General features: G+C 42.7%; 2 protein-coding genes across 10 annotated transcripts in view; both read right to left on the reverse strand.

Annotated features, from left to right (window-relative positions):
• RBFOX1 (RNA binding fox-1 homolog 1) overlaps positions 1–27,077 on the reverse strand; it is a 2,554,959-nt gene that overhangs the window by 1,976,695 nt on the left and 551,187 nt on the right. The gene's annotated exons all lie outside the window — the stretch shown is intronic.
• The window catches only part of SEC14L5 (SEC14 like lipid binding 5), a 982,653-nt gene that overhangs the window by 70,651 nt on the left and 884,925 nt on the right, over positions 1–27,077 (reverse strand). The gene's annotated exons all lie outside the window — the stretch shown is intronic.

The following is a 27,077-nucleotide window of genomic DNA, read 5'->3' on the forward strand; positions in this document are numbered from 1 at the left end:
GGGGCTCTGACCTGGAGCGGCTGTTTGCCTCTCTGTTTTTTTAGTAGGCTTGCCTGATATTCTAGGCAGGACTGACTCTCCAATAGACAAAACTTAAAGAAGAGAATGACCTGGGGAGTCATTCCCATTTTTGTCCCTGCGCCCCCGACCAACCACACGGAGGCCGGCCCAGAGCACCCATGACAGCAGCAGACAGTACAGTATGACTGGTAACCATCATTGTCAACTTGCAAAGCAGCAGACGGTACAGTAGAGCTGGTAACCATCTTTGCTAACTTGCAAAGGCAAGGGGATGCTGCTGTATAGCACTGCAGTACCACATCTGTCAGCAGCATCTAGTAGACATATGGTGACAGTGAAAAAAGGCTGAAAGGGCTCCATGGTTGCCATGCTATGGCATCTGCCCGGGCAATTCAGTGAAAAGGGCGCAAAATAATTGTCTGCCGTTGCTTTCACAGAGGAAGGATTGACTGACAACATTTACCCACAACCACCTGTGACAAATTTTTGTCCCCATCAGGCATTGAGATCTCAACTCAGAATTCTAATGGGCAGGGGAGACTGCGGGAAATATGGCATAGCTATGGGATAGCTACCCACAGCGCAACACTCCGGAAGTCAATGCTAGCCTTGGTACATGGATGCATGCCGCCGAATTAATGTGCTTAGTGTGGCCGCGTGCCCTCGACTTCATACAATCTGTTTCTAAAAATCGGTTTCTGTAAAATTGGAATAATCCCATAGTGTAGACATACCTTAAGGAGCTAGTACCATCTTAATTTTACCAGTACGATTAATGTGGTATAGCTGCCTAGCATAGACAAGCCCCAAAACTCACTGCTAAGGAACCAGAAGATTCAGATTCCTTGAGTACATCCTAGCCACCGCCACCACTCACCCGGTCCTACAATTAATTAGCACTTCAGAAGGCCTTTCAAACATGCACAGGTTTTGGTATAAACTGGGGTGGGAGGGATGATTTCCAAAGTGTTATGATAGGACCATGTTTGACAAAAACAGTCAGGACCAAGGGTCAGAACCTGAGGCTAAGAAGCTGGAACTGAGACCAGGGACCAAATTTGGAGTCAGGTTTCAGGGTCTGGGATGGGAGGCAAAGTCAAATCAAGCCAAGGTAAAAGCCAAGAGAGTTCAAATGCAGGGATGTTTGTGGCAACTACAGAAAATCCACACTATTGCCTGGGCAATTCCTGGAACTCCTCTTGGATTTATATAAAGCAGGAAACCAATCAAGAGCCATGAGGCTTAACCAGGTGACTATGAATGATCTCACTCTCCTGAGGATAACACAGAGAGATAAAGAACGGATGTTGCTTGGATGCCAGCAAACACTGGGACCATACGCTGCCATGCTTTGTTATGCAATGATTCTCAACTACATGCTGCTGGCCTGCGCGTGGTAAAGTGTCCTACCATGGAGGACGGAATAAGGCTCCCTCCTCCACCTGAAACCTTTTGCAAAGGCTGTGGGAGTACATCCAGGAGAGCTTCATTGGGATGTCCCTGGAGGATTTATGCTCCATCCCCATACATGTTAACAGACTTTTCCAGTAGCTGTACTGGCTGCGAATGCATCCCAAGTCTTCAGGGCAAATTAACCATTAAACAATCTTGCTTTTAAACCATGTACAATATTTACAAAGGTACACTCACCAAACGTCCTTTCTCTGCCTTCTAAGTCCATGAGCCCACCTTGGGTGGGTTGGGAGGATACTGGGTTCAGGGTGATAAACAGTTCCTGGCTTTCGGGGAAAATGTTTTCTCCACTTGCATGCTGTGCGCTATGTTCAATATCCTCCTCTTCCTCATCCCCAAAATCTGCATCCCTGTTGCGTGAGGATCCATTGAAGAAGTCCATGCACAGGGCTGGGCTAGTTGTAGGGGCACCCCCTAGAATGGCATGCAGCTCATTATAGAAGCAGCATATCTGGGGCTCTGACCCGGGAGCGGCCGTTTGCTTCTCTGGTTCTTTGGTAGGCTTGCCTGAGCTCCTTAAGTTTCATGTGGCACTGCTGGTCCCTGTTATAGCCTCTGTCCTTCATACCTTTGGAGATTTTTTCAAATATTTGGGCATTTCATCTTTTGGAATGGAGTTCTGATAGCACAGATTTATCTCCCCAAACAGCAGTCAGATCCAGTACCTCCCGTTCAGTCCATGCTAGAACTCTTTTGTGATTCTGGGATTGCATGGTCACCTGTGCTGATGAGTTCTGCATGGTCACCTGTGCTGATCAGCTCACCACACTGGCCAAACAGGAAATGAAATTCAAAAGTTCGCAGGTCTTTTCCTGTCTACCTGGCCAGTGCAACAGAGTTGAGAGTGCTGTCCAGAGTGGCCACAATGGAACACTCTGGGATAGCGCCCAGAGGCCAATACTGTCGAATTGCATCCAAACTACCCAAATTCGACCCAGCAAGGTCGATTTCAGTGCTAATCCCTTCACCAGGGAGGAGTACCCATGCAGGTGCCATTGCGTGGCAAACATGGAGCCTGCTCAGATCTCTGCTGCAGTTTTGACCATTGTAAATACCTCATGCGTTATTCAGCAGTATGTTCAGTACCTGCAAAACCGGGCGAGGAAGCGACAACAGTGCGATTACTATACTAATGAGGACATGGACACAGACGTTCCTAGACACATGGCTTGTGGTGATTGGGAGATCATGGTGGCAATGGGCCAGGTTCATGCCGTGGAACGCTGAATCTGGGCCCAGGAAACAAGCAGGTCTGAGATGATTCCCAGTGGCTGTGAAACTTTTGTATGCGTAGAGCCACTTCCATGATGGCCCTGAATATCTGAACTATCTAGAAGAGAGCTGGCCAGTACAGAACACAAGTTCTGGGGAAAATTCAAAACTGAGATTGTGTTGGGGTAATCACAGCTGCAAGTGGTAACTACAGCTGCTGTGGGGCTGGTGTGTTGCTGGCAGACTGCTAGTGTCAGAATAGCTGGACCAGTTCTGTGGCTATACACAGACACGCAGGATGTACACTGCATGCGATTTGAAAGTGGCTTAGGCTAGGAGCTACAACAGCAAAGCAGCATGAGGCACCCAGGGTTACAGGGCAGGTGATGATACAACTCCTCACGGGTCTGGATTGTACCCCGGGATGTGACATCCATACAACACCAAATGGTAACCTTCCCATAACAACACATCACCTTTAAACGTCGCCTACTGAGCTCAGTGAAATTACTCATGCATGTAAATTTATAAGCATCTGCAAGTTTGCTGGTTTGAGGCCTTTAATGCCAAGTCTTAGCACAATTCAAGAAGGTCCCTTGAGACACTGCAAACAGGGAAAGCATTTTTAATGAAAATAGTCTTCGATACAGACAGACCTTTCAGGGTGAGTATAAAGTGGTATTTATCTAACAAATGCTACACGTTGTCAAGGAGAAACTCGACATTAACACATTGTAATTGGACATCATAATGGAGTGTACTGCAATGGGTGGGGCACCTGAAGCACAACACTGAATTCTGATTTAAAATTTAATTTAAAAATACGCAGCAATTCATCCATCCAAATCATGGCTTAACGCCCTGTGAGCCTCTCTCTTACAGTTACTGGGAACATAGAACTGGAAATCCTTTTTGACCCTCAAGCTCTGGTATTAGGAAAACTAGCCAGTGATGGGTGTGTCAATCCCCATTTAAGGGTGAGTCACTAAGCAGCCTACCCTTGATTTAAGATTTACAAGAAAACCAGGTTGTCAAAATGAAACTCTGCTAAGAACTGGTCATTCTCATAATAAATCTTTAAAAATTGTAATACAACAAATTATGTTTATTTGCTAACAAAATATGGATAGTAGGATGATTTCACCTGATACAAGTTGGGAATAAGGGACACTGCACATCCCATGAGGCTTCCACCTCTTTGCCTTTGCCCTGGCTGCATTTTGAAGATGCTCTTTCCCCCATGTAATTCCTAAACAAGCATTAACACCATCTATCCAATGGGTTCTCAAACTGGGGGTCCGGACCTGTCAGAGGGTCATGAGGGTATTACATGGGGGGTTGCAAGCTGTCAGTCTCCACCCCAAACCCCACTCTGCCTCCAGAAAAGTGTTTTTAATTTATAAGGGGGGTTCAGGTCGCACTCAGAGGCTTCCTATATGAAAGAAGTCACCAATACAAAAGTTTGAGAACTACTGATCTATCCTTATTCACCCTTTGGCCACACCAATCTGCACTTCCATGTTCCATTAGGGGTGAATCAAGCATGGTAGGTTAAAGTGGGGCATGTCTTTTGTCTCTCTGCATAAGAAAGATAGTGTAACACTGGGCAATATACATAGTTATGTTATGTCAGATATATAGTTCTATGGGTTTTGATATTTTGGACACAGTCACACTAAGAATGGGAGGAGCAGGCCTAATGAGAGGGATAAAGAGGAAAGAGGGGCTTCTGGGAGAGAGACAGGAATTTGGTGCCTAGGATTCTGTTCAAAGGTGCACAGTATCTCTGGATTTAGGATTGAGTTCACCTTTGAGGATAGGCCAGTGCACAGTTCCATATATAGGTGAGTTGCATGCTTAGTGAATAAAACAAGTCATAAGCTGTTTCTGAACTGCCTTGTGTCAAATTATTACACATACACCTGATGAGGAATGTACCCCTGTTGATGCTACAGAATGCCTCAAAGTAAATCCAAAGGTCAGGTGGATATCCTTAGTCCTTGATTCTCACTGGCTAAGCACTGGTATTCATAGGTGCAGAGATGTGTTTGTGGCTGTGCAGCAGATATAAAACTCCCTGTGCGCTCTCTCTCTCTCTCCTTCCCATAGCAAACACACACATAAAAGGACAGGGCTTTACCATTTAAGCATTAGCCAAACAGCCAAATTCCTGCCTTGAACTTGTGTGGATCATTTTACTGGCTTCATGCAAGACTCCATCACCTCTCAGGACACATATCGGACAGCAGAATTACTTTGAAGGTTTACAGATGAGAAGATGACCTAACTCAAGCATTAAGAAATGCTCTGCATGTGTGCGAGATGAGTTGAACCACCAACATGGATGAGAACGGGTTAAGGTTAGTTAGGCACATTCACTCCACCTGGTCATAATTAGTCACTTGTCAGTCAGAGAGGATGGGACTGAAGACAGATCAGGTGATAACTCAACAGACATCCAGGCATTAGAGATAGGCCAAGAGAGGTCAGTCTGTAAAGAAATCCAAAGGTGACTGGCTCCTGTGAAGGGGTGAAGCTCCACAGGCTGTTGGAGGCTGGAAGCCTCACAAAGACTTCGGTGGAGTGGGACAGTGCTTGAAACCAGACATGGGGAAAGGCAGTTGAATCCCAGGGAAGAGGTAAGCACAAGGCCCAGAGGATATGTTGATTCTCTGGGATTTTGGACAACATCTGGATATTTTGTTACTCCAGCGGGGGTGTGGATGCAATGCTTCTCAGAGGGAGGGCTGAGTGGTGTGCAAAGAGACAACCTACAGAGGGCAATGCAGATTAAAACCCTTCAGCATCACACCCTGACACAAGGGGGCACTCTGGTGCTGAGTATGCATCATTGCTGTATGACACACAAAGTTTTAGAAATTTAATTCCAGGAAACACCAGTAACTTAATGACAAGACAAAATACTGATAATTAAATGATTTTAATAGTGTGTCAAGATGAGCGATAATAGTCTTGAGAAATGGACTGAGTAAATCATCATCCCTCAGGCTTTCTCCACACATTGCCATTCAGGCATGAAGAATGCAATATGCAAACTCCATATATTAGCCATATATTTAACTTAAACACAATATTAGTGCTCACCATATCACGGGTACTATCTTCAGCAACATATCTCTTCTCATCATTCAGGATCAAATGGACTTGAGAGGAGGGTTGAAAAAAAACTACCAAACTTCTGGGGGTGGATTTTATTAACCCTGAATTTCCGAGTAGTGTGGGAAGTTTGTTTCTGCAGAAATGTTGCCTTTTTATTTCTTATTATTTTCCCTTTATTGATACTTAATAATCAACTCTGAAGTTATTGACAGACTGGGGATGATTGATGTGCAAATATCACAAATATGGCAGAGTGAAATATGCATTGTTAAAATTTTCATGTCATGCAGTGTTGCAATTTGTAACTCTCATGGACCTGTGAGTGCCTACAGTATCTTCCTATCTGATTTATTTACAAAGTATACAAGAGGGTCAACTTCAAGATTAAAGTGTTACACACATGCTGGATCAAATTCTGCTGTAAATTACAGGGATTCAGTCCCACTCAGTCAACAGTATTGCACACATATATCTAGGGGCATAGTATAGCCCACTATGTACTTGTATTTACTTTACTTAAAAGGAAGTAATTAGCCTTGGCCTTCATTTTAATAAATGTCATGGTCTAAATTGAATATTAAAAACTCTCTCTCATTGGTAGAGCAAGTGGATACAGTTGGAATTGTAGCAGTGGATGCTATGGATAATCAAGATCTTATATGCAAATATCTTCCTCCCAAAATGCTTTACAAATGATAGCCCAGATCCTGTAAACACTTATGTACATGGATAACTTTACTTGTGTTATTAAAGTAATTTAAGTGTGTTTGTAGGATCACAACATACCTAGGTAAAGGACCACAGAAAAGGAGCTAGACTTATGGTCAGAAAGTAGCAACTAGTGGTGCACAGCACATTTCACAATAGTAGGGGATGCAAAAATCTGGCTAAAGACATAAGAGCAAATCTCTGTTTCTTATACAAAAGTTTCATGGGATCCTTAATGCCCAGGCAGAGCCATCAAGTCCTTGATTTTCCAGGCCTCAGCAGGAAGATTTTCCACTAAGTCCAATCCCGTTAATTCTTCCTATTATTTGCTTTTCATTAGTACCTAAACAGATTTGAGACCTCACTGTGATAGACACTGCAAACACAAAAAAAGACGTGGTCCCTGCCCTGAGGACTTTTCAGTTTAAAAAAACGTAATACCCAAAGTGTGTTTTATTCAAGACAAGCATTCTAAGAATTCAGGCACTTCATGAAAAATCTGGAATTCATCTAGGAGCTGAGCCAAAACCTACTGATCCAGCGAAAGGTTCTCATTTATTTCAGTGGGCTTTGGCTTGATCTCAATGTTCTAAATGTTTCACTTTGAGATAAAGCCCAATCTTGTGGTTAAGGGTCATACAACTAAATTAAATAATAAGAATATGGGACCAGGTAAATCTAGGTTCAATTACCAGCTCTGCTATGGATTTCCTGGAAGACCTTCGACAAGTCACTTAAGTCAGGATTTTCAAAGAAGCCAAAGGAAGTTAGGAGCCCAACTTGTGTTGAAATTGACTAGGAGTTGAGTGCTGAACTCCCTCAGTTTCCTTTGAAAATCTTGGCATTAAATCTCTCTGTGCTCCAATATGCCAGATGTAAAAGGGGGATTTTACTCCCCCTCTCCTACCGTTTGGATCCCTCCCCACATTAGATCTTACGCTCTTTGGGGTAACTCCTAGCACAGGGGGGTCCCTGATGTCAACAGGTGCCTTTGAGTGTTATGGAATATTAACAAGACACAACTTACCAAAATGAGAAGTCCAATACTCCAGCCCTAACATCTAGTTCTAGTGTTATTTGCAACTTAGGCTATGTCTACATGTACAGCAGTGTGTGCAGTACAAGTACTACTCACATAACCACACGCCAGAGCGAAAGGTAGACTGTGTCCAGACTTGTCACTGTGGTGTGTAGCTACATGTGTCTGTGAAAGACTCTGGCAGGAGCAGGTAGTGGGGAAAGGCTTCATGAGGAGGTAGACAGCTACACACAATGCTGAAGTGTAGAAGTGGGAGGCACTGCTTGGGTGTGTAGAGAGTTATGCAGGGTGTATACCCTGGGGAATCAGGTGCGTAGGGCTCTATTCAACTCACTTAAGACAGGGCTCACTGTCTACACTGCTATTTATACCTGTCCTAGCTGGGCATGCAGAACCTGTACTATACACACCACCACAAGTGCAGATGTACCTTTACAGTCCTGTATTCATATGCCCTTTTCAAGATTCCAAGGTCATTCAAGAGCTCTGATATCTTATTATTACTTACTGCCTTTCTGGACTCAGACTGGTTGAGCGTGGGTGTCCTGCAGACATGAAATCTATTTTAAAAAGCAAACGTACTTAATGGAGCTGAAATATGCAAATTGCTCTCAAACACAAATGTATTATAGCACTAAATGTAAAACAATTAATGTGTTGTGTGTGGTAATTGAATTACTTGAGTATAGACTATTTATTGCACAAATGTCAACTTAATTTATGCATGATAATTAATTTAATATGTCTCAAAAGTTGCTACTTGTTATTTCCATTTTCGCAAAAGCCATTCTGCCACTTCCCACATTTGTGAAGATTACTTAACACTTTTTATAAAGTAGTAGAAACACAGTAGTCCATCAAACTCTGAGCACGTGCAGTAAGTGTAATGCATACAACTATTTTAAATAATGTTTTCTTGTCCTGTCTAATTTAACAGCTTTGACTTCAGCACCGCTTTTTGAACAAAACTTCTTTTCCTTATAAAAATATAGCTATTTTTTGCCAGTAGGATTTCACTCTGATGTGCCCTGTACCTCAGTTTGAAGCATTACCTAATCTGTTGTAAAATTAATTCTAGATCATAGCATTTTGGTTATGTAACTCAAGAAGCTTTACCTACTGTTGTATAAGGTTATGTCACAGACATTTTCACATCAGAAAATTTAGCAAAATGGGTGGTTGCAGTGCAAGATGATTATGCTTTAGCTCTAAGGAATGGAAAAAGTGATAGGATTACTACAATAGTTCTAGTATCATGATTTGATATTTTTCTATTGAACTATAACTTTTGAGGGTCAAGGTCAATTTGTTTCTTTTAAATCTGACAGTGGAGGGAGTGGGAAAACAGTTCATCAGATGGTTTCCTTCATTGACATCTGCTCCATCTGCTCATTAATCCTCATGGCAGGAAAAGTGTTGGTAGGATGGCTACTATTGCCAAGCATTGGTGGCATCAATGTATGGGCACAGGAGAGGAAAGAGAGAGAGTTGTGACTCTAGGTGCAGAAAGAGCAGAAGCATGAAGTGTGTATCAAGGGCAAGATTTTCAACAGCATGTCATCGTCCATGTAGTATATTTTAAAAGTTTCATTATGTCAATAACTGGTTGACATTACGTGTATGACAATTACAAATGAATACATGTTTTAACATATTTATTTTTAAATACATAAGAATGGCCATCCTGGGTTAGACCAAATGTCCCCCTAGCCCAGTATCCTGTCTTTTGATAGTGACCAATGCCAGGTGCTTCAGAGGGAATGAACAGAACAGGTAATCATCAAGTGATTCATCCCCTGTTGCCCATTCCAGGGTTCTGGCAAACAGGCTAGGGACACCATCCCTGTCCATCTTGGCTAATAGTTTTAATCTTTTGAATAAAACACATGTTCAACCTTGTAGCACATATTGAACTATATATATTAAAATACCAAAGTTCTTCTGAAACTTTAAATATTTCCATCTGATTTGAACTGTGGAGGCCTGATTCTCCACTCTCCCCCACAATGTTTTATACTCTATATAACAGTTGAATTCAGTGGTGTTTCCCTTCACTTCCAGAACACTAGTGTAAGTGTGAAGAGAACTTGTGGTTCAGTTGTTTATAGTTTCTATGTAATTGTAATTTTGAAATATTTGAAATGTTACACATGCATCATATTCTGTACATCGCAAATTACATCAGGATTAAAATGTTGCAGTACTTCTGCTGCCAGTGTAAACGTGCCTGAAGCACATTTGAATACCTTACCTGGAAAACTGTAATCCTTCAGAAGGAGATGGGATGAAATTTGATAAATGGAAGTTTGACTCTTAAGTATCCTGATGCCAGATGACAGACCAAAATCCTCAGGAAGATCCTCTTGGTAATAGCAAGCTGACAAAATACATCAGTACCAAAGTCAATAACGATAGAGAGTCTCCATGCACAGGATGATTAAGCTACTCAGAATGAGTTCAGCTCTACTCTTTGACTAGATATACTACTTTTTCCTCCATAACACACTCTATAATTGGAGGACTGCCAAAGAGTGTTCCACTAAGGATGATGAATTGGTGTCGGCATTCTGGCCAGGCTCCCATGCTGCTCTCCAGAGACTACGGAAAGAGGGGTCTCCATATATAAGTAATTAACAGGACAAAGAAAGCAAAACAAATTGCCACTTTTGCTGAAACATTATTGTCACTTCATTTATCGTTTACACCAAATGAATAAGAAACAGCACTTCCTGCTACCAAAATAGCCACTTGTTCTCTTAGGTACACACCACATGCCTTCAGCCTGCTTCGTGGTGCACTTTTCATTTTCTGGGACAGAAAATTAGCCTCTCTAAATCAGCAAAAGAATTGTGAAACGATTCCACATGATATGCAAAATAGATGAGGGGAAATCTATTTGTGCTTAAGTAGTGTCTGACTCCAGAGCCCCAGGAAGAAGCAGAACTGTATGGTTATAGGGGCCTAAGTTATAATTCAGCAGTCCTGTGTTCATTTCCCGGCTCTTCTACTAACACTGCTGTGTAATCTAGAGCACGTCACTTCACCTCTTTCTCCTCCCACCCTTTTCTTGTCTTGCTTATATACTCCTCAGTGTTGGCTGGGGTTACTGTAATACAAATAAATTATAATAAAAACATGATGCTGCTAGAAACTTTGGCCAGTTCTACATTAGAAAGGATTTGCTGGTATAACTTTTCTGGTATAGATGTACCAGCAAACTCTCCTAGTGCAGATGCCTCTTATACTAGTTCCTCAAACAAAATAAAATATCAAAGACTCACACCCCTAACTGACATTATTATAATAGCCAGTCAGGGCTGGCCTTACCATGAGGCTAACCGAGGTGGCTGCCTCAGGTGCCAGACTGGGGGGGGGGAGGGGCACTAAGTCCCAGAGAGTAGAAAATTGTCTGCTGCTGGTGCATATGTATTTTCTCTGCTCTAGATGTACAAAGATGGTGGAGTGCTGTCCTGGAGGAAGGAGGGCACAAGAGACATAACAGGCAGACAGGAGAAAAGGTGAGAGGGAATAACAGAAAGTAGCAGGAGCTGCAGGGAGAGAGAGGAGGAGGAGCCTCTTATGTACCTCTCTAGCACCCTCAGGAGCCTGGACTGATTAACACCAGCTTCTCGGGGAGCTTCCTGTTTCCTGCTGCTTCCCTGAACCCACTTGAGGAGAACAGGCAGTCAACTGAAGCAGTAGGAGTCAATTAGGCCCTTAAGATGCTGATATCTTCCCTCAGTCAGGCCCTACCACCAGCCTGCTTATTTGTCCCCTTCAAATGAGTGTTGAGAGCCACTATAGCTGGCACAGAACAGCAGTCATGAGGGAAAGAAGAAAACACACCTCTGGGGCATCATTCAAAAAAAGAAAGCAAGCAAAGGAAGCTTTTCGATCTAAGCAGGAAGGAGCTCTCCTGAGACACATAGATACAAATGTTCACAGTGAGCCTTCTAGCTCCAGTGAGTATGTGAGTGGTGAGAAGATGCCTGATCTTCCAATTACTCAGAGTGCAGGTGACCTGGCAGCTACTGCAGCATCCATATCTCCATCTCAAATGGATGTAACCATGCACATTCCTGAAGAAAACTGTAGATCAGAGAAGTGTGTGGTCAAGGTGAGTTTAGTTCCATAAGTTTAGATGATCCAGGACCGTGGACCCACTTGAGCAGTAGCCCGAGAGACTTCCTTGTACTGTGTGGGCCACAGCAAGTAAAAAACTTCATGTTCCCCAAAGGCAATGAAAAGAGAAGTTTCAGTCCAACACATTACTAGTGTGAAATCCCCAGTGGTGACAAAGTGGAGAGGCCATGGCTTATGTTCTCAAAACTCCCAGAATGTTGCATACTGCTTTTGTTGCAAACTCTTCCAATCTAATGTTCCAGCTACATTGGGTTCTACAGGAACAAAGGACTGGAAAAATCTGGCTAGAAATCTGGCATGCCACGAGAAGGCAGCAAATCACCAGAAAGCAATCCATAGGTGGAAAGAACTTGAGGTGAGACTAAGGTTAAAGGCCACCATAGATGATCAGCATCAAGAGAAAATTGCATCAGAGTCTCTTTACTGGCAAAATATTCTGAAAAGGCTCATTGCCATTGTGAGAATGCTTGCTACCCAAGAGCTAAGACTGTGTGGCACTTCAGATCAGCTGTATGTGCCAAACAATGTAAACTTCCTTAATATTGTGGAATTGATGGCTGAGTTTGATGCTGTACTCCAGGAGCATCTAAGAAGACTCACCACCCAAAAAATGTACACCCACCACTACCATGGAAAAATAATTCAAAATGAGATCATACAGTTACTGGCAACAAAAGTCAAACAGAAGATTGTGGCAGATCTGAAGTCAGCAAGATATTACTCTTATTCTGGACTGCACACCTGACGTCAGCCATACAGAACAAATGACTTTAATGGTGTGTTTTGTAACAACAGAACCTAGTGAAAATGTCCCTGCAATGGTGACTGACCGAGAGCATTTCCTAGAATGTATTGACATTGATGATACTACAGGAGCTGGTATGACAAATATGCTTCTCAAAAAGCCAAAAGATAGGGGAATTGCGATAGCTGACATGAGAGATCGGGGCTACAATAATGGTGTCAACATGAGAGGAAAGAACAGAGGAGTGCAGACACAAATCTGAGAGTTAAACCCTCAAGCTTTTTTTCGTCCCATACAGTTCTCATTCATTGAACATGATAGTCAGTGATGCAGCATCAGCTTCTAGTGAAGCTGCTGAATTTTTTAACGCAATTCAAAGCATCTATGTAGTTTTCTCCGCATCAACTCATTGATGGCAAATTTTGAAGCAAGATCTGGGAACATCTTCTTTGACACTGAAACCACTGAGTGCCACATGATGGGAAAGTCGAGTGGAGGCGATAAATCCTATCAAACACTAAATTGGGAAAATAGATAATGCCATAGTTGCCATTATGGAGTATAATGATATGACAGGAACTGTTTGTGGGAGAACAGTGGCAGAGGGAAATCGAATCACCAGAAAAATAAATAACTTCAAATTTCTGTGTGGCTTAGTGTTGTGGCATGACACACTCTTTGAAATACATGTTGTAAGCAAGAGACTCCAAGGTATTGACCTTGATGTATCCGGAGCAATGGAACAACTGGACAAAGCAAAGTCATACCTCCAGTCTTACCAGTCAGATGAGTGATTTCAAAACGTTCTGAAGAGTGCATAGAAGTTGGCAGAGGAACTTCACACTGAAGCTATTTTCCCACCCATTCAAGAACACAAGAGCAGCAATGAGACTTGTGGCACCTTATAGACTAACATATGTATTGGAGCATGAGCTTTCATGGGTGAATACCCACTTCGTCGGATGCATGTCTATAAGGTGCCACAGGATTCTTTGCTGCTTTTACAGATCCAGACTAACACGGCTACCCCTCTGATACAAGAATACAAGAGTCACTGAAGAAGACATTTGGATTATGAGGCACGGGACAATCCCATAAGAGACCCCAAAGAACAATTCAAAGTTGAATTCTTTAACCAGGTGCTAGATTGTGCAATACAGTCAGCTGAAGAACGTTTCATGCAGTTCAAGGAACATACCAGTATATTTGGGCTGTTGTATTTATTCCAAAACTCTCACTATACCTGAAGAAGACCTGCACCAGCAATGCAGGGCACTAGAGACAGTGCTGACACATGACATGCGCAATATTGATGTGAGTGATTTAGGTGATGAACTGAAAGCCCTTTCAAGATACATTTCAGCAGGATCAACTCCAAAGGCTGTTCTGGAATATATGTGCACAAATAAGATGACCACCCTCTTTACAAATGCTTTTGTTGCTCTGAGCATACTTCCAACACTTCCTGTAACAGATGCCAGCGAGAACGCAGCTTCTCCAAGCTGAAGTTAATAAAAACACATCTACACTTCACAATGACACAGGAGAGGCTGGTCAGCCTTGCAATCATCTCAGTAAAGCATGAGCTGACCCAGGCTGTGGACCTTCAGGAAGCAGTTCAAATCTTTGCAACCAAGAAGGCACAGAAAACATCACTTTGATTATTCAAACAGATAAAAATGCCAGACAAGAAAAGTTACATTTGCTGTTCAGGCGTTTGAAAGTTAAGTGTTACTTAAAATTTTTGAACAAGGTATTTTAAGTTGTTTGTTCTCTTTTATTGGGGTAGGCAGCAGAGCAGTACAATGAGAGGACTAAAACAGGAAGAAGGAAGAATTTAGACCTTTCAAAGTTTTGGCCCATACGAGGTGACATGGAGGCATCATTTGAGCTCTCAGCCGCAGGTGCCAAAATATTGTGGGCCGGCCCTGCAGCCACTGCAGGAGTCCTAAAAGTAGTGCTGGAACAGGGTAGGCAAGTGGGAGGCCCCAGGAGGGAGCTGGAGGAGGCCAGGCAGAGCAGGGGGTGACTCCCTGCACGTATTAAAATCTCACCACTACAAAGAGTCTCTTGAAAAAGTAGCTCTCTAAAGTCTGAATAAGTAGAACTACAGCTGCCAATCTCAGATTGGAGGAATCACCTCAGTCATCTAATAGTAGAAGGTACTTGACTGAAGTAAGAATTTCAGTTGAACATAAATATCTGGAAAACGAACTGAGTAAGCAAAGCTTTGTCAAGCAATGCTTGCTTGAATGGCAAAAGAGGCTAAGCAGTTCTAGTAAGCCAGAAAACCTCTTCATCATTTTAAACACACAAAAGGCTCTGAAGGTTGGATCCATTTTTTTAAATAAGGCTCTATTACACTGTCTGGAAAAGAATACTGCTAATAATTAATAATAGAATTTCAAGCACCCATTCTATTCCTATTAGGGAAAAATAAAGTGACTAGTGCCAGACACAGTAAAAATATTCTCCTAGAGGATTTGCAGCTGGGTCCTGAGGTCTTCAACTATCTCACATTCTTGGGTGCCCTCTTAAATGACTTAGGTTATCAGCTCTTTGGGACAAAGCCCATCTTTTCCTAATTTGCATGGATAGCGTATGGATATAATGGGGCTCCAGTCCTCCACTAAGCTACATGCTACCACAGTGCAAATAAGTAGTAGTAATAATAATTATCCAACACAGACCTGTTTGCTTCAGCAAATGGTTCTCTTCTCCCAGTATATTACAGCAGAATCCCTGAGTTACAAACACCTCAGGATTAGAGGTTGTTCATAACTCTGAAATGTTCGTCAGCTCTGAACAAAATGTTATGGTTTTTCTTACAAGAGTTTACAACTGAACATTGACTTAATGCAGATTTAAAATTGTATTATGCAGAAGAAAAATGCTGCTTTTAACCATCTTAATTTAAATGAGACAAGCATAGAAACAGTTTATTTACCTAGTCCATTTTTTTAAAACTTTCCTTTAATTTTTAGTAGCTTACATTTAATACAATACTGTACTATATTTGCTTTTTCCCTCTCATCTCTGCTGCTGCCTGATTGAGTACTTCCATTCCAAATGAGGTGTGTGGTTGACCAGTCAGTTTATAACTCTTGTGTTCATAACTCTGAAGTTCTACTGTACTCCAGTACTTTGTTCCATTGTCTATGCTCATGAATATCCAGATTCTTATATCCTCAGTCCTACTGAATAGTATCTATCACTAATTCTGATTTATTATGTATCCATTAAAGTACCGATACTATTCAACATGAGTAAGAGTATCACAGTGTGGCTTGTGCTATGGAATAAGTCTTCCAGAAAGTGTAGAGGTGCTACACTTCCTTCTGGGGCTAAAAAACAAAGAAGCCCAGGACAGGGCAGTCACAGGCTGCAGCTACAGAGAACAGTAGGACATTTGTTATATCATTTCTGTGCATAGGTCCTGTTCATAAGAAAGGGTATATCTTGACACCACTCTGCTCCTCAGAAAGATACTTCAGGGCTGTAAGCCTTTTCAATCCAAGGGGCAAGTTCACGGGCATACATTTTATGTACTGTCACTGATGCCTTAAGTGCTCTAGAATGTGAAAAGGAATAGATAGAGCCTGATTTAAAGATCTGGATTACCCACATAGATCAGGGCATGCATTCCCCAGTCAGATATCTCAGGACAACCTGAATTGGCTTTCTCCAGAGACCAGATATTGGTCTACGTTCTGAAAACAGAATATTGCTCTGGTTTCTTCAACCAGATGCATCAGAGAATCGTTAGCTTTATCCACCCAGGCCAAGTCAGTGTTGCCTGAAGCTTATTACCCTCTGGTGACTGTTGGAATGAAGGAGGAGGAGTTGGAATCAGTCTAGTTCCTGTGAATGAATAAAACACCACCAAAAACTGCCATCACAATTAGCAGCCTTGTTAGCTGTCTCAGCAGAGAGTACGCATGGTATTATCAGTAATTACTATGTGGAATGAAATTCTGTTTATGTTCAGGAGCCACTTAAGAATGCCCTTGGGGGTGGGGGGGTCAGTAACTCCATTCAGCCAAAATTCTAGCAGAAAAGGTAAGATGTGGCATTCTGAGTGAAAATTTCCATCAGGAGGCTAGGGTGTAAATCTGGGTTTGAAACAACATATCTGAATCAGAGCACTCCTGAAGCCTCAGCTAGATGGGAATTCCTCTATGGTAATTCCCCCTATCATCACTTTGGGCTACTCTGCCTGTCAGATGCATAAATGTGAGCCACAAGGAGAAGAAAGCTTTCTTCTATGACCAGACAGTAACTACTTCACTGTGTTTTGTTGTCCTCTTAATTCATAACAAGACAATGTTTGTGCTCTGCCTCATGCTGCTGGCACTTATCTTTCCTCATAAAATATATTCCATGAGCTTGTGCAGAAATGAGGGGGAAAAACTGATTCTGTCAGAAGACATTCTCTGAAACTTCAGTCAAAGTGATAACCTAACAGGACCCTAACTATCACCTCTTGATTTGTTTAAATGTCACTCAGCTTGGGGAAAAACAAATCTCCCCCAAATACCCACTGAACATTTGTTGAAGCAAATGTCTTTTGGCAGTACTGTAGTTCCAGTCCACTAGTTATTGAAAACCTGACTTATAGGATCATTGGAGAGTATTAAACAACATCCTGCCATCTACCATTTACCTTCAAATTATCCAGGGTTGTTTTTTTTTCTCTCTTTCTAGAGACAAATGAATGTTGGAACTGTCACACTCTGCTGAGCAGATCTGAGCTTTTATCAAAACTATCTAACGTGTGCATTTTTCACCATCCTGTGGGAAAACGTCTGTCTTTACCTATGTCTGTTTTAAATAAGTTGCCATGTTTGATATCAAAGCAAGCACTGTACCCTCTAGACACAGTAAAATTTCCATATTGCTGGTATTTCAGGCAACATGCTAATCATATGTAATCAATGTCATTAAGAAATTACATTGATCAACAATTAGTTTGAAGTGATACTTCAAGTATGTTACCTACTTCATAGATTTTTAAGGCCAGAAAGGACCATTATGATCATCTAGTCTGCATAACACAAACCAAAGAACCTCACCCAATAATTTCTGTATCAAACCCATAATTTTTTTCAAGCTATAGCATATCTTTTTAAAAGGTATCCAGTCTTTGTATTTCCTATTCTAAACACAAGGAAATGCCACTGTGATGTCTCAGATATCATACTAAAAAAAATGTATTTACTTGTTTGGTAACTGTTGTTCTTCGAGATGTAGCTGCAATTGTGTATTCCACTTAAGTGTGTTTGTGTCAATTGCACCTGAGCTAAAGACTTTTTTCCCCATAGAAGTACCTGTTGGGGCAGTGTACATCCTAAATGCCTACCTGTGACCTTTTCTAAAGCTATAGAAGGGCAGTGCCACCCTGATCCCTCTCAATTCCTTTACACCAGAACAGATGACCTAAGACTCCAATGCAGAGGAGACAGGGTGGGTCATGGAATATATACTTGCATTCACATCTTGAAGAACAATTACAGAACAGGTAAATAACCATTTTTTCTTCTTTGAGTGGTTGAAGACGTGTTCTATTCAAGTGATTCACAGCCAGTACTGTTTGGAGCTAGGTTCAGAGTCTACTTGAACAATGATTGCAGTATCACTTTGCCAAGGTTTGCATCCAACCTGGAAGTCATTGTGACGTCATAATACTGAATGAATATATGCACTGAGGACTATGTTACAGCTCAACAAAATCCAGTATGGGATCATCCTTCAGGACATTTGCTGGTGTAGCCTGGGCCCTCATAGAATGGGTTGAGGAGAGGTGTGGAATATTAGCTACTCCATATGGCTTTGTGATCCAGGAAGTAATCCAGTGAGAGACAGTTTGTGCTGACGTTGCCTGGCCTTTCATATGATCAGTATAAGATATGAAGAGATGAGAAGAGTGCCTAAGGTCCTATTGAAGTAGAAAGCCAATGTTCTCCTGATATCTACAATATAGAGACATTCCTTGTCTCTGCTAGAAGGAGATAAGGAGATATTGTCTGGTTTAAATGAAAGGCTGACACAACTTTAGTTAAAAACTTTTATGATGTGACTGCAAGGCTACTTTGTCTTTGAAAAACACTGCGTAAGATGGGCTTGCCATTAACAGTTGACATTCAATATTCTCCTGGTCAGTAACAAAGGCAATCTTTCAGCTTAAGTGAGGCCAAGAGCAAGAGGCCATGGAGTCAAATGGCAGGCCCATGATTGCTGCCAGGACAGTGGTGAGGTCCTGGGCAGGTACCAAGTTCTTAACAATTGGGAAAAGATACACCATTTCCTTGAGAAATCTAACAGTCATGGAGTTGGATAATACTGGTCATCCCTGGACTGGACAGTGTATAGCCAAGATCATTGTAAGGTGTACCCTCAGGGAACACCTGAGGATTTTCGATACAGGATATATTCTAAGGACAGATCTAAACAATGGGGCTAAGTCAACCTACGTTACACAACGTTGATGTACCTTAGGTCGACTTACTGCCATACCTACACCGTGCTGGGTTGATGGGAGAAACTCTCCCATTGACTTAACTTGTGCTTCTCTTTCCAATGGCGTACCAGAGTTGACAGGAGGGCAATCGGCAGTCAATTTAGTGGGTCTTCACTAGACCTGCTAAATCAACCCCCGGTAGATTGATCGACACGTGTCACTCCCTGAGTAAGTGGAGACAAGCCCTAAGATGCCCTGTATCCTTGCTTTTCAAGGTTGCACTCCACTCTTAGAAGACCAGATGGGAAAAATGTTTTCACTTAGTCAAGATCTCGTGGATTGCTTGCTTTCTATTATTGAGTAGGATTTCTTGAATCACTAAGGAGAACACACTTTCCTCTTGGACTAGCCACTCATAAGCCATGCTGTAAGATGGAGGCTGCCCAGGTTCAGATACAGTATTTGACCAGCAAGTCTGGGAAAAGAGACAGAGGGCCAGAAGGATGAACTGAGAGCCTGAAGAAGTCTGAAAACCAGCACTGTCTCAGCCAGGATAGGACAATGAAGATTAATTTGACATGTTCTTTTTTTCAGGTTGTGAATGACCTGTGGAACTAGAGGGATCAGGGAAACATGTACCTTAGACCTCATGTTGAGTCCAGCTTAAAGGCATTGGTAAGTGATCCCAGGCTGTGGCCTGGCTGAGAACAAAACTGGTGACATTTCTTATTGTCTCTTGTATCACAAAGGCTGACAGAGGGAATGCCCGAAGATGGACCTCAATATGCTCTTCTGAAGAGACAACTCATGGCTGTGGAATCCTCGTCTGGTGAGGAAGTTAGATAACTGATTCTGAGTACCACGTATGTGTGCAGCTACAGGTTTGATGTCTTCCGTGATGCAAAACTCCTCAAAGCTCAATGCTTCTTGACATAGCTGTAGGGAGTCAGCTCTATTCCTAAAGAAGGCTGCCACCACCACCATGCATTTGGTGAACTCACAAGGGGCTGATGACAGTCCCAAGGGGAGTATTGTACATTGATAATGGCAGGCCCTTTCCACAAATCTGAGGAATTTTCTGTGACTGGATACAACTCACAAAGGAAAATATACATAGAATCATAGACTTTAGTGTCAGAAGGGACCATTATGATCATCTAGTCTGACCTCCTGCACAGTGCAGGCCACAGAATCTCACCCACTCATTCCTGTAGCAAACCCCTAACCTATATCTGAGCCACTGAAGTCCTCAAATCATGGTTTAAAGACTTCAAGGTGCAGAGAATCCTCCAGCATACAGGAGGAAGGGCTACCTAGGATGATTCTGAGGAATGGACCGTGTCATATAAAAGAGACTCAAAGAGCTCAGCAATGTTTAGCTTAACCAAAAGAAGGCTGAAGGGGAAGATATGATTGCCCCCTAAAAATACTCAGAGGGATACAATACAGGGAGGAGAGGATTATTTAGCGCTAGTACCAATGTGGAAACAAGAACAAATGGCTATAAACTGGCATCAGGAATTTACAACTTGAAATTAGATGAAGGTTTCCTAACCATCAGAGGATGAAGTTCTGGAACAGTCTGCAAAGGGGAGTAGTGAAGGCAGAAGACATATCTGACTCAAGACTAAGCGTTGATAAGTTTATGGAGGGGAGGATGGTGGGTGCCTAATGTTTGGCAATGAATATTGATCTTTGACTGTTAGAGTAAATATGCCCAATGGCTGTTGATGATGTAGATTGGGCGCGATCTGAGTTTCCTAATCGATATTGCTTCCGGGGTTGTCTGGCTGGTGAATCTTGCCCACTGTGCCTGCAGGTTCTGATGCCATTATTTTGGGTGCGGGATAGATTTTCCCCCAGGCAGAATTGGCAGAGTGCCTGGGGTTTTTTTGCCTTGCCTCTGTGCATGGGGGGCACGGGTCACTTGCTGGAGGAGTGCTCTGCACCTTGAAAGTCTGTAAAACCATGATTTGAGACGTTCAGTGGCGCAGATATAGGTTAGGGGTTTGCTACGAGAATGAGTGGGTGAGAATTCTGGGCCCTGAGCTGTGCAGAGGTCAGACTAGGATGATCATGAATGGCGTCCCTTTCTGACACCTAATCTATGATTCTATGATATTTTCCTTTGTGAGTTGCTATCAGTCACAGAAATTTCCTATATTTGTGAAGGGCCTGGCCTTATCATGTACAATTACTCCCCGTTGGGATGTGCATCGAGCCCCTTTTGAGGTGTCAGCGCAAGTGCGGATGGTGTGTGCGCAGCCTCAATTTGGAATAGAGCGTGAGACTGCCTGACAGCTTGGTCAGAAGCATGACTTTGAGGAGTTTTGCGATCACGGAAGACGATCAAACCTGTAGCTGCGACACATCGGTGGGTACTCAGAATCAGTTAGTCTAAAACTTTCGCTAGCGACGGAGGATTCCAACAGCCGCTTGAGTGTGTCTCGTGCAAAGAGATATTGGAGGTCCATCGTCGGGCGATGCCTCTGTCAGCCTTTGTGATCATGAGACCAAATAAAAATGCACCAGTTTTGTTCTCAGCCAGCCACAGGCCTGGATCACTTACCAGGCCTTTAAGCTGGATGCTCACATGAGTCTCAGTACATGTTTCCCTGATCCGCCCTCTAGTGTCACAGTTCATTCACCAACCTGAAGAAAAGAACATGTCAAATTAAGCTTCTATTGTCCTAGTCCTGGCTGAGACAGTGCTGGTTTCAGACTTCTTCAGAGCTCTCAGTTCATCCTTCGTGGCCCTCTGTCTCTTTTCCCAGACTTGCTGGTCAAATCCTGTATCTGACTGGGCAGCCTCCATCTGTACAGCATGGCTTATGAGTGGCTAGGTCGCAAGAGGAAAGTGTGTTCTCCTAGTGATTCAAAATCCTACCAATAAATAGAAGCAAGCAATCACGAGATCTTGACTAAGTGAAAACATTTTCCCATCTGTCTTCTGAAGTCAGTGGCAGGAGCACTTGAAAAGCTCAAGATACAGGCATCTTAGGGCTGCTCCACTTACCTCAGGGAATGAACACGTGTCGATGCAATCTACCGGGTTGATTTAGCAGGTTCTAGTGAAGACCCACTTATAATTGACGCCGATTTGCCCTCCTTGTCAACTCTGAGTACGCCCCAATTGAGGAAGAGAAGCACGAAGTTAAAGTCAGATGGAGATTGTGCGTCCCTCATGCGATACCGCACCGTTGTAGGGTTGTCTGTCGGGGTTAAGTGCAGTAAGTCCGATTTTCCTTTAAGGTACATGCAGACGATTGGGAGGTGTAACGTAGTGTGTTGACTTAGCTCCCTGTTTTAACTGCGTGTTCCTTTAGGAATATTTCCTGTATTCGAAATATTACCTCAGGGGGTTGCCCTGGTACATCGCTTACAATGATCTTTGCTTTTAGTACACTGTTCTCCGAGTCCATGTGCGAGTGGTGCTGGGATGTAACCAGTGATATCACTCCGGTTGGATACTGTAATGATTTTTTCTCTAAGGAATATAAGAGTGGTTTATTTTTGCGCCAATGTTATGATAGCTGTGGTTGACCTGTTTCCTGAGATTTGCTGTCTCTATAAACACCGGTCTGGGCGTACGCTATTCCGATGGAGTTGCCTGTCCCAGTTTTTTACTCTCGCATGGTGCCTCTTGCTTCTTTCTGGGGCCTCTAAGCTTGAAGTATTCTGTTTAGGTACTGAACCAGTGTAGTACGTTGAGGAGTACTGTGTAATGTAAATCTGTTTGTAATAGCTCTGTCATTCCGGATCTTACGCAGTGATTTTCGAGAGAGGACGTTAGAGTAGTGTTCGCGTTGGACATATCAGTTCATTAAATTACGTTTTAACTTATAGTGGTATGTTGTGTACGAGTCTCTTTCATAATTAACTCAGTCATCAGAGTATCTCTGCTTGTTTACATTCTGCGCTTCTGAGTGAGAGCTAAGTGGTAATAGTTGTTCAGGTAGGCGTATATTGTCTGCGCGTGAGTACAGAGAACAGTTGGCTTGTATCGTTTCAATGATGAGTTAGGTGACACGAGGGCGCTCTTCTACTTTGCTTGCTTTATGAGTCTTGAGAAGTTATACTGGGATATTCTCTTGAATAGTCGCCAGGGCAATCGGTTGTTCGAGTGCAGTTCTATTGAACTGTCTCTCCTGTATGACGGTGGGATGTGATGGGGTCGAGCTTCGCGGATTCACATAGCCGAGTAGATGGTGGCATATGATAATCAGCAGCCTCTTCCTCAACCCATCTCTACTTGGATTGGTTCCCAGGGCGAATACTACTCCAGGAAAGGTTCGATCTGAAGGTGCTATCTGATCCGCGGAGTTTATCTGGTCTTTGTCTTGAGCTAGCTTAACAGCATAGTGTCTAGCAGTGCTAGTGATATCTTCATTTGCATGATAGTTTTGATGATTGCAGTTCATGCAATGACTTTCCAGTTGGATGCAAAATCTTCTTGGCCCTCACGGAGTACGTCAGGATCTATTGCTAGGAGACTCTTGAATAACCGTGAGGTCTCTTCCAAACGTTTGGTTTTTTTTCAGTACTGGCTGTGACTCACTGTGTAGTAACACGTTTCTTTCGGAGACGCGCGTCTGCAAGAAGAAAAAAAATGGTGGTGGTGATTTAGCCTGTTCTGGTAGAGATTGTTCTCTTGTCATATGCATGGTGTCGAAATGCGAGAGGGATATATTCCATGACCCACCCTGTCTCCTCTGCATTGGGCTTAGGTAGTCCTTGTGTCTGTTTTGTGAAAGAATTGGAGAGTGGGATCAGGGGCCGTTGCAATCTTGCCGCTTTCTAGTATTCGCTTGTAGAAGAGAGCGTGTCACAGGTAGGTGCATTTAGGATGGTACATCCGTGCTAGCCCAACAGGTACTTCTATGGGTAAAAGTTTTTCTAGTGGCTCATGGTGCAGGGTAGGCTTTTGCGCGGGGTGATTAGTGAGCCACATACTACGACTGGGTAAGTTCGTGGGATTTTACCGAATTGCAGCTACATCTATCTGTAAGTAACAAGCAGTTACCAAGACATTATGTAAGATACAGTTTGTTTTAGTAGGTTAGTGTTTCTTGAGTTGATTGCTGGAGGGAGCATCACAGTGGGCATGTCCTATTGGTGGTTTTTAGAATAGTGAGCTTCATAAGAGGTGGTACCTTTTCCGAAGATTGGTATGCTAGTGAGCTGGAAAAAGTATTGTTGGCTGCGGTCTTGAGTAGCAGATGCAATTATCTTGTGGTGGGTTTGAGGTTTCGTGTTGGTTTGTGTTAGTGCCAGACTTAGATGGGGGTTGGCTGTCATACTGGTCTTTTCTGGCCTTAAAATCTATGAAGTAGGTTTACCAAGGTTCCTTGGCAAGTAGGTATGCACCCTCTCAACTAATTGTGAATCAATGTGTGATTTTCTTTGCACCTGATTGATGTTGGTCTGTATCTACTTGTATTGCTGGTGGGGTGGTCAGTTAGCTATGTTGCCTGGGACAATTAGTCCCAGTCCTAGATATATGTGACATGCTTCCTGTGGTCTAGAGGGGACAGTTGTCTTGTCGTTTTTGATACTCAAATCCATGTGCAACTTATTTATACACATACACTTCATTTGTAGATGACATAGACGTTTTTCCCACAGTGTAGGTCATGTGAAAAAATGCACACGTTAGATAGTTGGATAAAAGCTCAGGATTGTGTCTTGTTCTCAGCAGGAGTGTGACAGTTTCGGCAGACATGTCAGCATGTGTGATCTGTATAACGAGATGAGAAAAAAAGACAACCTCTGGATAATTTGAATGTATGAATGTTCATGATGGTTCAGGATGTGGTGGTTAAATACTGTTTTCTCCAATGATCCTATAAGTCAGGTTTCAATACACGTAGTGACTGAGAACACGTATAGTTCTCTCTATAAAGACATATTGCTTCAACAAAGGTTCAGTGTGATGGTTCAGTTGAATTGGGGGAATTTGTTTTTTCCCAGCTGAGTACATTTAGAACAAATCAAGGGTGATAGTGTAGGTCCTGTTAGGTTCATCACTTTGAACTGAGTAGTTTCAGACGAATGCTCTTTCTGACAGAATCCGTGTTTTATCGCCCCTTATGTCTTCGCACAAGCTCTGAATATTGTGTGGATGTAGGAGAAGTGTATGAGTGTGCCTAAGCAGCATGAGGCAGAGCACCAAACATCGTTGTCTTGTTATGAATTAAGAGACAAACAAGAATCATCAGTGCAGAGTTACGTGTTGTAGTAAAGAAAGCTTTCGTGTCCTTGGCTCACATTTATGCATCTGGACAGAGCAGAAGCTAAGCCGCAGAGAGTGATGGATAGGGATTCCATAGAGGGAGGAGGTCCCATATCTAGCTGAGGTTCAGGGAAGTGCTCTGTTCCAAATGTGTTTCAACCCAATAGGTTCACCCTAGGCGCTGAGTGTAAAGTGTGCAGCTCGGTGGGAGTGGACACCATCTTACCTTTTCTGCTAGAGAATTTGGCTGATGGAGTTACTGACCCCGCACCGCCCGAAGGGCCTATTCTTAAGTGGCTCGCTGGAACATGAACAGAATTTCATTCCACATAGTAGATTGACTGATGAATACCTATGCGTACTCTCTTGCCTGAGAAGCTACAACGGGTGCTAATGTTGAGGCATTTTGGGGTGTGTTGGGTATTCAGTGTCAGCAGGAGAGCGGTGAGGAGCTGGGTCAACTCCTGCCTCCTCATCTCCAACAGTCACCAAGGGTAATAAGCTTCAGGCAACACTGACTGGCCTGGTGGATAAGCTAACGATTCTCTGATCATCTTGGTTGGAAGACAACCAGAGCAATATCTGTTTTTTCAAGAACGTGAGACCAATATCGGTCTCTGGAGAAAGCCAATTCAGGTTCCTGAGATATTTCGTGACTGGGGGAAGGCGATGTGCCCTGATCTATGTGGTAATCCAGATACTGTAAATGCAGGCGGCTATCTAAGTGTCCTGTTTCATTCTAGAGCAGCTGTAAGGATTCAGTGACAGTACATAAAATGTATGCCCGTGGAACTTAGGTCCGCCTTGATTGAAAGGCTAACCCTGAAGATATTCTTTTCTGAGGAGCATTGATGGTGTCAAGATATACCGCTGTCTTCATGAACGGACTATCACAGAAATTGATATAACAAATGTCCTACTGTTCTCTGTAGCTGCAGGCCTGTGACTGCCCTGTCCTGGGCTTCTTTTGTTTTTTATGCGCCCAGAAGAAGTGTAGACCATCTACACTTTCTGGAGACTTATTCCATAGCACAAGCGCACACTGTGTACTCTGTACTCAGTGTTTGAATAGTATCGCGTCTTTAATGGATACATTAATAAATCAATGTGATAGATACTATTCAGCTAGGACTGAGGATATAGAAGCTGGATTATGGCAGTAGACAATGACAAATATGGAGTACAGTAAAACTTTCAGAGTTAGTGAACACAAGATGTTAAAACTGACTGGTCACCACACACCTCATTTGGGAATGAATACTCATCAAGGCAGCAGCAAGATGAGAGGGAAAAAGCAAATTAGTACCAGTATTGTATTAAATGTAAGCTTTACAAAATTAAAGGAAAATGTGGTTAAAAAAAATGGACTAGGTTAAATAAACATTTCTATGCTTGTCTCATTTAAATTAAGATGGGTCTAAAGCAGCATTTTCTCTGCATAATACAACTCTTCTAAATCTGCCATTAATCAATGCTCAGTTGTAAACTCTTGTAAAAAACCCTAACATTTTGTTCAGAGCTGACGAACATTTCAGAGTTATGAACAACCCTTAATCCTGAGTGTTTGTATCAGGGATTCGGCTGTAATATACTGGGAGCAGAGAACCATTTGCTAAAGCAAACAGTCTGTGTTGGAGAATTTAATTACGACTACTTATTGCACTGTGGTAGCAGTAGCTTAGTGGAGGATGAGCCCCTTATAATCCATCACCGCTATCCATGCAAATTAGGAAAAAGAGGGCTGTCCCAAAGATGCTGATAACCAAGTCATTTAAGAGGCACCCAAGAATGGAGTAGTTGAAGACCTCAGATCAGCTGCAAATCCTCTTAGGAGAATATGTTCATTCTAGCTGTGGATTTGTCTGTTGGCTTATCCTAGTCACTTTATTTTTCAGTTGGGTCCCCTGTTTAATTAGGTGTACTGAGA

This window comes from Chelonoidis abingdonii, chromosome 9 (genome assembly GCF_003597395.2).
Source record: "Chelonoidis abingdonii isolate Lonesome George chromosome 9, CheloAbing_2.0, whole genome shotgun sequence".
Lineage (NCBI taxonomy): Eukaryota > Metazoa > Chordata > Testudines > Testudinidae > Chelonoidis > Chelonoidis abingdonii.